Source organism: Pongo pygmaeus, chromosome 11, assembly GCF_028885625.2.
Source record: "Pongo pygmaeus isolate AG05252 chromosome 11, NHGRI_mPonPyg2-v2.0_pri, whole genome shotgun sequence".
NCBI lineage: Eukaryota > Metazoa > Chordata > Mammalia > Primates > Hominidae > Pongo > Pongo pygmaeus.
In genome coordinates, this window is record NC_072384.2 from 14,178,335 (window position 1) to 14,189,372 (window position 11,038).

At 40.1% G+C, this 11,038-nt stretch overlaps 1 pseudogene; it reads left to right on the forward strand.

Moving 5' to 3' along the window:
* Positions 1-952: 952 nt before the first annotated feature.
* On the forward strand, positions 953-7,283 carry LOC129031233 (large ribosomal subunit protein eL19-like; annotated as a pseudogene).
* Positions 7,284-11,038: the final 3,755 nt, after the last annotated feature.

An 11,038-nucleotide genomic window follows, 5' to 3' on the forward strand; every position in this document is an offset into this window, starting at 1 on the left:
GAGCTATGATTGCACCCCTGCATTCCAGCCTCCACAAGAGTGAGACCCTGTCTCTAAAGACAATAAAAACAAAACCACTGTTGCAATTTATTGAGACAGTAAGTCTGGGTGACAGGCAAGTGGAGGAAGAGGAAGACCAAGATTTTGGATTTTTTTTGTTTGTTTTTTGTTTTTGTTTTTTGAGATGGAGTCTTACTCTGTCTCCTGGGCTGGAGTGCAGTGGTGTGATCTCAGCTCACTGCAACTTCCACATCTCAGGTTCAAGTGATTCTCCTGCCCCAGCCTCTTGAGTAGCTGGGATTACAGGTGACTACCACTATGCCCAGATAATTTTTTGTATTTTTAGTAGAGACAGGGTTTCACCATGTTGGCCAGGCTGGTCTCGAACTCCTGACCTCATGATTCACCCGCCTCGGCCTCCCAAAGTGCTGGGATTACTGGCATGAGCCACCGCACCTGGCCTGGGTTAGATTGTTTTTAATATGTAATGTTTATGAAGCATCCAAGTCAGCAAATCACCAAGGCAATTCTACATATAATTCTGAATGGAGCTAAGATCCTGGGCTTATCCATGGAGCCAGTCATTAATGCCTTAGAAATGGATTACATCACTTAGAGGTTATTTTTTTAAGTGTAGAGATGAAATACTAAGGCCAGGCTTGAGCCAGGATGCACTGCCGATCATAAACCCAGGGCAAGGAGTCTGTGCTGGCAAATGCTGCTGCAGAGGTGCACACAGACAGGGGGGAGTAGGAGGAGCTGGTTCTGACATCAGGATCTGGAGCCGAGAGCGTCGCACCTGGACTGCTTCCAGGATGTCCAGGAAGATGGTCAGTGGAAAGTGGCCATAAGGTTTTCCCCCCACGGAAGTCATCAGTGCCGAGAGAGAAGCTCTGGAATGATCTGATGGGAGGGCGAAGAGTGTAGGAGAAATGCAGAACTTCTGGGGACCATGATGAAAGGACGCTGTGTGTTGACTTCACAGGAGTTTAACTCTGAGAAGCCCAGACCCATGGCGCTCTTGAACACTGTCGGCCATGTGATAGTCATAGAATTTTTAAAGTACACCTTTTTGAAAGCTGTTTTAGGTTCCCAGGAGAATCAAGGAGTATTGAGTGGAGAGTAAGTAGAGTTCCCTCACGCCCCCTCTCCCCAGTCGCACAGCCTCCCCCACTGTCAACATCCCCCACTGGAGCGGGACACTGTTATACAATTGACGATCCTGCACTGACACGTCATAACATTACCCACAGTCCATAGTGCATATTAGGGTTCATGGTTGGTGTTAGAATTTCTACCGCTTTGGACGAACGTACAATAACATGTAATCAAGGACGCCTTCCTGGAAGAGGGACTATTGTAGCAGTTCTAAGGACATATGGGTCCTGGATGAGAGTGGAGAGGAGGTGGGGTCTCTTATGGGCACAAACCCAGACACTGCCCCCTACCCCATCCAACACCCCTATAGGGCCCCTCCAGCATCCCTGCTCAGGCCCTGTCACCACCCTGTCCTTCTCTCTGGCCCCAGGAATTTGAAGTAATCAAGGAGGCCCAGTTGCCCCACTTGGCTGCAAATAATTACAACCTCCAGCCCAAGCAGCACTGTGGAGCCTGGTTCAGGGCCATCGAGCAGCTCAGCAAGACTGAGAGGTAAGGCCAGGGCAGAGAATCAGAGCATTTGTCAAATTACTCTCTTTCCTCCCTTAATAAAGGCACAGCATGAGTAAATGTATAACGTTTACGTGATGGTAGATTTGCACAAGGAGAAAATGTAACTTTTAGATACACAGTTAATTTACTACGTTTACAGGAAAGTCTTAATGAAGTAATGGTAAATCAAATGTTATTTACTACAGCATCATTGCTCCATAGTAACAGTCACTAATTTTTAACAAATGCATTGTTTTTTAAAAAATCAATAATGTCAGCAAAGCGGGTTTTATCTGATTCATAAACTGCTCAAAAGTCACTGTTCCTATTCTAAAAAGAAAATATCTAAACAAAATGAAAATTAATGACTTTTTTCAGATTCATTAAAGCATTGAAGTCACCTATTAAATTGCAGAAAGTAAAAAGCAAAGACAAATTTTGTGAAAAATCAGAGAAAATGCACCTTCTCTATAAAGGAACAATAAGAATGATTAACACTGATCTGCTCATCAGAAACCGTGCAAACAAGAATGGGTTGGAGTGAAATATTTGAAGTGTTGAAAGAAAAATATCACCCATCTTGAATTCTGTGTTAAAATTATTCTTCAAAAGTCAAAAAATAGAAATTTTCTCAAATTGAAAATAAAATGTCTTTTTATTCTTAGTTGACCTAATAAACATTTGTTCAAAATAATAATAAAAACAATGTACTAGGTGATTATACCATAGGAATAAATGAGTTGAAGGACAGTGATGCCATAAGGGTTAAGAGGGAGGGATCAAGAACACTGTTATAAAGTACCTACAATATCCAGGGAGTGACAGAGAAACCAATTTAAAAAGAAGCATACCTATGTCAAGGGACTCTGGGTTTTTTTAAAGTCATGTCTATAAACATAAAAAAGATTATAAAGGAAAATTGGGGGGTCTGTCTCTTAATATGTATGTTAAACATGGGAGCCCATTTTATTTTCTTTATTGGAACTACATACACACACATACACACACTGTTTTGAAAGAGAGGAGGAGGGGAAAGCAGGAGAGGAAGAGGAAGAGAAAAACTCCTAGTTTTATTTTTAAATCCTGGTCAACCTAATGATCTGCTGTTTCCTGTTAAGAACAGTTGAAACAGGGTTGATGGGACATAAAACAGGGTGACATTATCCAATCTTCTCTTTGAACTATGATATATATTTTCTAGAAAACACTGCCACAATGGACATATGCGGGCATGTATCTTTGTAACAGAATGATTCATATTCCTTTGGATATATACCCAGTAATGGGATTGTAGAGTCAAATGGTATTTCTGGTTCTACATCTTTGAGGAATCACCACACTGTCTTTCACAATGGCTAAACTAATCTACATTCCAACCAACAGCATAAAAGCATTCCTATTTCTCCACAGCCTCACCAGTATCTGTTGTTTCTTGACTTTTTAATAATCACCATTCTGACTGGTGTAAGATGGTATCTCATTGTGATTTTCATTTGCATTTCTCTAATGATCAGTGATGTTGAGCATTCATTTATTTATTTATTTATTTATTTATTTATTTATCGAGACAGAGTCTCACTGTGTCGCCCAGGCTGGAGGGCAGTGGCAGGATCTCAGCTCACTGCAACCTCCACCTCCTGGGTTCAAGTGATTCTCCTGTCTCAGCCTCCCAAGTAGATGGGATTACAGGCATGCGCCACCACTCCTGGCTAATTTTTGTATTTTTAGTAGAGACAGAGTGTCACCATGTTGGCCAGAATGGTCTCAAAATCCAGACCTCAGGTGACCCATCCGCCTCAGCCTTCCAGAGTGCTAGGATTACAGGTGTGAGCCACCATGCCTGGCCATTGAGCTTTTATACATATGTTTGTTGGCCACATAAATGTTTTCTTTTGAGAAGTGTCTGTTCATGTCCTTTGCCCGCTTTATGTTTTTTGTTGTTGTTGTAAATGGGTTTAAGTTCCTTGTAGATTCTGGATATTAGATCTTTGTCAGATGGATAGATTGCAAAAACGTTATCCCATTCTGTAGGTCATCTGCTTATGCTGAGGATCATTTCTATTGCTGTGCAGAAGCTCTTTAATTAGATCCCATTTGTCTATTTTTGCTTTTGTTGCAATTGCTATTGATGATGAAATCTTTGCCAGTGCCTATGTCCTGAATGATCATGAAATCTTTGCCAGTGCCTATGTCCTGAATAGATTTTCTTCTAGGATTTTTAGAGTTTTGGGTTTTGCATTTAAGTCTTTATCCTGATTTCCGCTATCTGTATTTTCTTGTCTTTCATTACATTTCCTTAAGATTATTATTTTGAATTCATTTTACAGCAATTTGTTGATTTCTCTTTCATTGGTGTGTGTTACTAAAGAGTTATTATTTTCCTTTGGTGGTGTCATATTTCTTTGTTTTTTAAAAACTAATGTTTCTTGTGTTCCTGTGTTGATATATGTTCCTCTAGTGAAACAGTCACTTTGTTCAAACTTGCAAGAGTCACTTTCATAAGGAAAGACTTTAACCTGTATTCGGGCTTTAGTGTAGCACTTGGGAATGGTGTGGTGACTATTTCTGGGTAGGTGCAGTGGTGCTCTCCATGCACCTTACTCAACTATGTTCAATGCCAGTAATAACTGTGAGCACCTCAGTGGCACAGGCTGTTGAAGTGTGTGGCAGTGGTGATGGCAAATAGGTTAATGTCTTATGCATCAAGAACTCTTAGGATCCTCCTATTCTCATTTTCCCCACAATAGGAAGACTTGGCTGAGGCTTCCCACTTGATGTCAGGTCTGACACGGCCTTCAAGCAGAAGTGATGGTGCTGGGCTCCAGGTGCAGATGCTCAGAGTGAATGTGGGAACAGAGTCCTAGGCTCAGGGTTTTGTGAACCCATTGTGGCACCTGGGTCTGGTCATGCAGGTTTCCTTTCTGTGGCATGGATGGCTGTGGGTTGCCTATAGAGCTAGGATTTGTAACTATTTAGGATTTTTTTTTTTAGCAGTTCAGACCCGGGGAGCCAGGTTGTCACTGTTATTTTATTCCTGGGGGCCTGGCCATAGCACTGATCCAACTTCAGAGAAGAAGGGGTGCTCTGGAGAAGTCAGGCACTGTTCCTGTTAAGAACAGTTGAAACAGGGTTGATGGGACATAAAACAGGGTGACATTATCCAATGTTCTCTTTGAACTATGATATACTTTTTCTACAAAATAGTGCCACAATGGACATATGCGGGCATGTATCTTTGTAACAGAAAATTCCTTTGGATATATACCCAGTAATGGGATTGTGGGGTCAAATGGTATTTGAACAGTGTATGGCTTCAATTTGAGAACCTGAGCTAATAGGGCTCAGTGGCAACTTTGTTTTCAGGAGATAAGGCACCATGTAGTAGTGAATCTAGGCCCTGGGATGGTGGAGCTCAGCAGTGTCTCAGACTCTGTGAATCCAGGTATAGTGGCACCTCAGAATGATGCTGTCATTTGGGACCCGGCTGGCTGGTAGGAAACCATACAGCAATGACTCTACTCCCCAGAGAGAGGGATGTCTCAGCAGCACAGACTTTAGGGTGGGAGTCTGGCTCCAGGAAAGCAGTATTTGGCCTGTAAGGTGGGGTGTCTCAGCTCAGCCACTGCTCTGTTTCCCTGGGACACAGGACACTATGTCAGCTGAGCCCTGGTATATACATTTGCTCAACTCAGCTAGGACACCCATTTCTCAGGGTGCAATGTGCCACTTCAGTTCAGGGCTGAGCACATGGCTGTTCCAGTCAGCCTAAGCACTATTTCTCTGGAATGCAGAGTGCTACTTCAATTTAGTCACTGAGAAAGCATGACTGCTTGAGTGGCCAAGGTTTTCCCAGAGAGCAGGGTACTGCTTAAGCTCCAGCCCAAGAAGTAGGGGGAGGAGGAGGTAGTGGGGCTCTACCTCTGTTTTGCTCCCCTGGGAGAAGGATGTATCAGCTGCTTACGGCTTGGCTTGTGGATGTTGGGCTACTGGGCTAAGTCTGGTGGCAGGTTAGCCTCAGGGATGAAAGATTGCAATGGTTCTGTTTGCAGTGCCTCCCCCCTCAAGCAAGACACACTCAAGCTGTAGTCAGATTCCAAGATCATAGCACTGTAGTCTCACATGTCAGATTGGGCAGACCACAGTATTGGCTTCTTCTCTGGGGGAAGCAAAGCTATGTGAAGTCCAGGCACTTCCTCAGCTGGGCTTAGTGCCTACGAGGACTATAGGGGGCCCCAGTGGAGAGGTATGTAGGTCTTCAAGGTTTTGATAGGGATTTCTGGGATCCTTTTACTTAAGTCCTTACTTACTACTCACTCCCGACTTACTACCTTTTAATATTTTACAACCTGCAATAAACATTTTGTGAATATCAAATTCGAGATTTCATTACAAAAATGCATCTACTTCTAAAAGTGAAAACTACAACAAAAAGAAGGAGTTGCTTTGCTTAGAAACTTTTGAAACGCACTGCATTATTTTTATTTATCCAGATGATTGCCAGGTAATCTGCATATCAAAATAAGAGGTTTCAGGTGCCATAAAATTAATTACCATTGAATTGCTGACAGAGGAGATTTGGGAGAATATAGGCAACATTAAATATAAGAGGAAGTTTGATAAGTTTAAGAACTATGACCACAAAAGCTTTTTGGATGTGGCAACTTTCAATTAGAACTGGTTGAAAGTGAATAAACTTTGAGAAGATTTTCTACCACTCTGTGAGTTGTCTGTTTACTCTGCTGATTGTTTCGTTTGCTGTGCAGAAGCTTTTTAGTTAAGTCCCATCTATTTATCTTTTTGTTGCATTTGCTTTTGGGTTCCTGGTCATGAAGTCTTTGCACAAGCCAATCATCTAGCAGGGTTTTTCTGATGTTATCTTCTAGAATTTTTATGGTTTCAGGTCTTAGATTTAAGTCTTTGATCCATCTTGACTTGATTTTTGTATAAGATGACAGAGCTCTTTCCTTCCGCTGCTGCGGCTGCAGCTGTGAGTACTGCTCAGGCTTCAGAAGAGGCTCGCCTCTAGTGTCCTCCACTGTGGCAAGAAGAAGGTCTGGTTGGACCCCAGTGAGACCAATGAAATTGCTAATGCCAACTCCCATCAGCGGATCCAGAAGCTGATCAAAGATGGGCTGATCATCTACAAGCCTGTGATTGTCCATTCCCAGGCTCAATGCTGGAAAAACACCTTGGCCTGCCGGAAGGGCAGGCACATGGGCATAGGGAAGCAGAAGGGTACAGCCAATGCCCAAATGCCAGAGAAGGTCACATGGATGAGGAAAATACTGCACCGGCTGCTCAGAAGATACCGTGAATCGAAAAAGATTGATGGCCACATGTATCACAGCCTGTACCTGAAGATAAAGGGGAATGTATTCAAAAACAAGTAGATTGTCATGGAACACATCACAAGCTGCAGGCAGACAAGGCCCACAAGAAGCTCCTGGCTGACCAGGCTGAGGCCCCCAGGTCTAAGACCAAGGAGGCAGGCAAGCACCTTGAAGGCGTGCCTCCAGGCCAAGAAGGAAGAGATCATCAAGACTGTCCAAAGAGGAAGAGACCAAGAAATAAAAGCTCCCCCTTTGTCTGTACATACTGCCCTCCATGATTACATAGATCAGCCATTAAAATAAAACAAGCCTTTAAGAAAAAAAGATGAGAGATGAGGATCTAGTTTCATTCTTCTGCATGTGGCCTGCCAATTGTCCCAGCACCATCTGTTGAACAGGGTGTCCTTTCCCCATGTTATGTTTTTGTTTGCTTTGTCTAAGATCAGTTGGCTGTAAGTATTTGGTTGTATTTCTGGGTTCTCTATTCTTTCCATTGATCTATGAGCCTATTTTCATACCAGTACCATGCTGTTTTGGTGACCATGGCCTTATAGTAGAGTTTGAAGTTGGGTAATGTGATGTTCCAGATTTGTTCTTTTTGCATAGTCTTGCTTTGGCTATGTGGGCTCTTTCTTGATTTCCTATGAATTTTAGGATTGTTTTCTCTAGCTCTGTGATGAATGATGGTGGTATTTTGATGAGAATTGCCCTGAATTTGTACATTGTTTTTGGCAGTATGGTCCTTTTCACCATATTGATTCTACCCACCCATGGGCATGGGATGTGTTTCCATTTGTTTGTGTCATCTATAATTTCTTTCAGCAGTGTTTTGTAGTTTTCCTTGTAGAGGTCTTTCATGCCCTTGGTTAGGTATAAACCTAAGAGGGGTTTTTTTTTGTTTTTTGGTTTTTGTTTTTGCAGCTATTATAAAAGGGGTTGAGTTCTTCATTTGATTCTCAGCTTGGTCTCTGGTGGTGTACAGCAGAGCTACTGATTTCTGTACATTAATTTTGTATCCTGAAACTTTGCTGAATTCATTTACACATCTGACAAAGAACTAATATCCAGAATCTACAAAGAACTCAGACAAATCTGCCAAAAGAAAACAAACACTCCCATCAAGAAGTGGGCAAAGGACATGAACAGACAATTCTCAAAAGATACACAAATGGCCAACAAAACATAAGGAAAAATACTCAACATCACTAATGATCAGGGAAATGCAAATCAAAACCACAATGTGATACCACCTTACTCCTGCAAGAATGGCCATAATAATAAAAAATAGATGTTGGCATGCATGTTGTGAAAAGGGAACACTTTTACACTGCTGATAGGAATTTAAACTATTACAACCACTATAGAAAACAGTGTGGAGATTCCTTAAAGAACCAAAAGTAGATCTACCATCTGATCCAGCAATCCCACTACTGGGTATCCACCCAGAGGAAAGTAAGTCATTATACAAAAAAGATACTTGCACATGCATGTTTATAGCGGCACAGTTTGCAATTACAAAAATATGGAACCAGCCCAAATGCCCATCAATTGAGTGGATAAAGAAAATGTGCCATATATATATATACACACACACACACATGCATACACACACACACACACACACACACACACACACACATACCATGGGATACTACTTAGCCATAAAAAGGAACAAAATAATGTCATTCACAGCAAACTGGACAGAATTAGAAACCATTATTATAAGTGAAGTAATTCAGGAATGGAAAATCAAACATTATATGTTCTCACTCATACATAAATGGGAGCTAAGCTATAAGGACGCAAAGGCATGAGGCATGAGATATAACGGACTTTGGAGACCTGGGGGAAAGTGGGGAGGGGAGTGAGGAATAAAAGACTACACATTGGGTACAGTGCACACTGTTTGGGTAATAGGTGCACCAAAACTCAGAAATCACTACTAAACAACTTATTTATGTCATCGAACACCACCTATTCCCCAAAAACCAATTGAAATAAAAATATAAACAAAAATAAAAAAAGACAGTGAATAAACTACCACGAATAAAGCTAATAATTAAAGTTATTTTAAGTTATTTTAATCATCCATCTAGAGGACTTATTGGTCAGTGTTACCTTCCAACAGCTATGGTTATGTGACACAGTTTGTAACAATGGGATATGGGTGGAAATGATCACTGACTTTACTAAATCTTGGCCTTAAAACATGCACTTCATCTTCTACCCCCTTCCCCTTCCTGTTGCAAAGCCATGGTGACAAACCAGGTTTGTTCATGCAGATGACAATACTTTTGGAAATGATGGCAGAGAAATAAAATGAAAGGAATATTGTTATGGGAGAATGATGGCTGGTGGTGTGGGGGTAAAAGAATTTACAAAGAGAGTTGTAGGTAAAGAAAGGCAGATTTATTAGAGAAAGTAGAAAAATATGTTACCAGGTAGACAACAGGCAAGTCAGCAGAAGCTCACTGCAAGGAAACAAAAGTTTGCCAGAGATTTTATCGCACGGTGTTCATGCTGTCTATTGAAGAAGGCTTTTTGTAGTGTTGATAATACTAAGGTTGCAGTGAGCTAACTTGCAGGTGTCTGGTGATAGCTGGGCACAGGAAGACAGTGAGCTATTTGTGCAGGAGAACTACGAGTCCTGGACCATGAAGAAAGGCAGATTTGTGGCTTATCTGCTTTCTCTTTTTGCTTTCCCTTGCTCCCACCAGCCTGACTTCTTTTCCGCAATTAGGACTCCACAAACATAGTTCACTTAATGATCACATAAATTGGAGCTTATTACCCATGTGACTTTTGCATATATCCAGACTAATATGTGACAATATATATTTCTACTTTGTCTGTACCACAGTATTTGTGTATCTTTAGTTGTGTGATCTACAGTATTGTATGTCTTGTTATGGAGCAACTTACACTAGTATAGAATTGTTAGCTGTGTTTTAAAATGTTTTTCTAGAGATGTTGTGTATTCTCACATCCAGTAGAAGTGTGTAACAGGTTATCTTCTACCCAATTTTCTCAATATCTGTGTCATTTCAAAATCCATCAATTGTGGAGGCAAAAGGAACATACTTACCTTTTTTGTAATAATGAGGTTAAGTATATTTTTATTTTTGTAGAAATTTGCAATTTTTGGTCTTTTTATATGTTTTGATCACTTTCCATTTTTTAGAGTTCTGTAACTAATTTGTAGCCAATGGGTAAGATTTATATGGTTTATCAGGTATGGTTTATTTAAAAGCCATTTTTTCCATTTTGTTACCTTTTGTTAATTATTTTATAAGCTTTTTGACTACAGATTAGTTTTGTTTATTTCCAATCGCATTAATATTTTCTTTTTTTTCTTTGTATATGTGCTTGGAAGACCTTGTGTGCTATCAGATCGAACTCAGATATTCAAGATTTGTTGCTAAGACATTATTTCATTAGCGTAGAAAAGAAACTAAGTTAATTTACCTTAATATTTATAAATCAAGTTAAACTCACACAACAATATGGTAAATATTATTTTGCATAGTTCAGGAATGTGTTTAATGATTTTACTTGAACTGACTGACTGGCTACATGTCAATGAATTTGTGCTTGGTAAAGATTCAGCACCAAAAACTACATAATTCTTAAATCAAAAGTAAGGTGTATCATCATTTCAGTCAAAATAAATTACTTTTAACAGTTTTGAGGTATAACTGACATAAAATAAACTCACACAGTGTATTTTTTTCATCAAAGAATGCAAAATTTCAACAGATTTGAAAAGCGTATATATAACCCAAAACATTAGTGAGTACTTATTCTCTAATTTATTCTTCCTAATAAGATTAATGTTGGTCTAAGTTTATCATGTGTATGATTTATCATACAGAAAAAATGTTCCTTTAAAGCTAATTCTTAAATATGTGCACTGAAGATTCTCAAATAACATTTGGACAAATACAATGATAATATTATGATTTCTTGTATAGTGGTTGCATTATTTATCATGTTATATAAGAATTTCCTTTTAGCTTTGAGATGAAAGAGTTTCTGCCACTAATATTTTCTATGCTGCT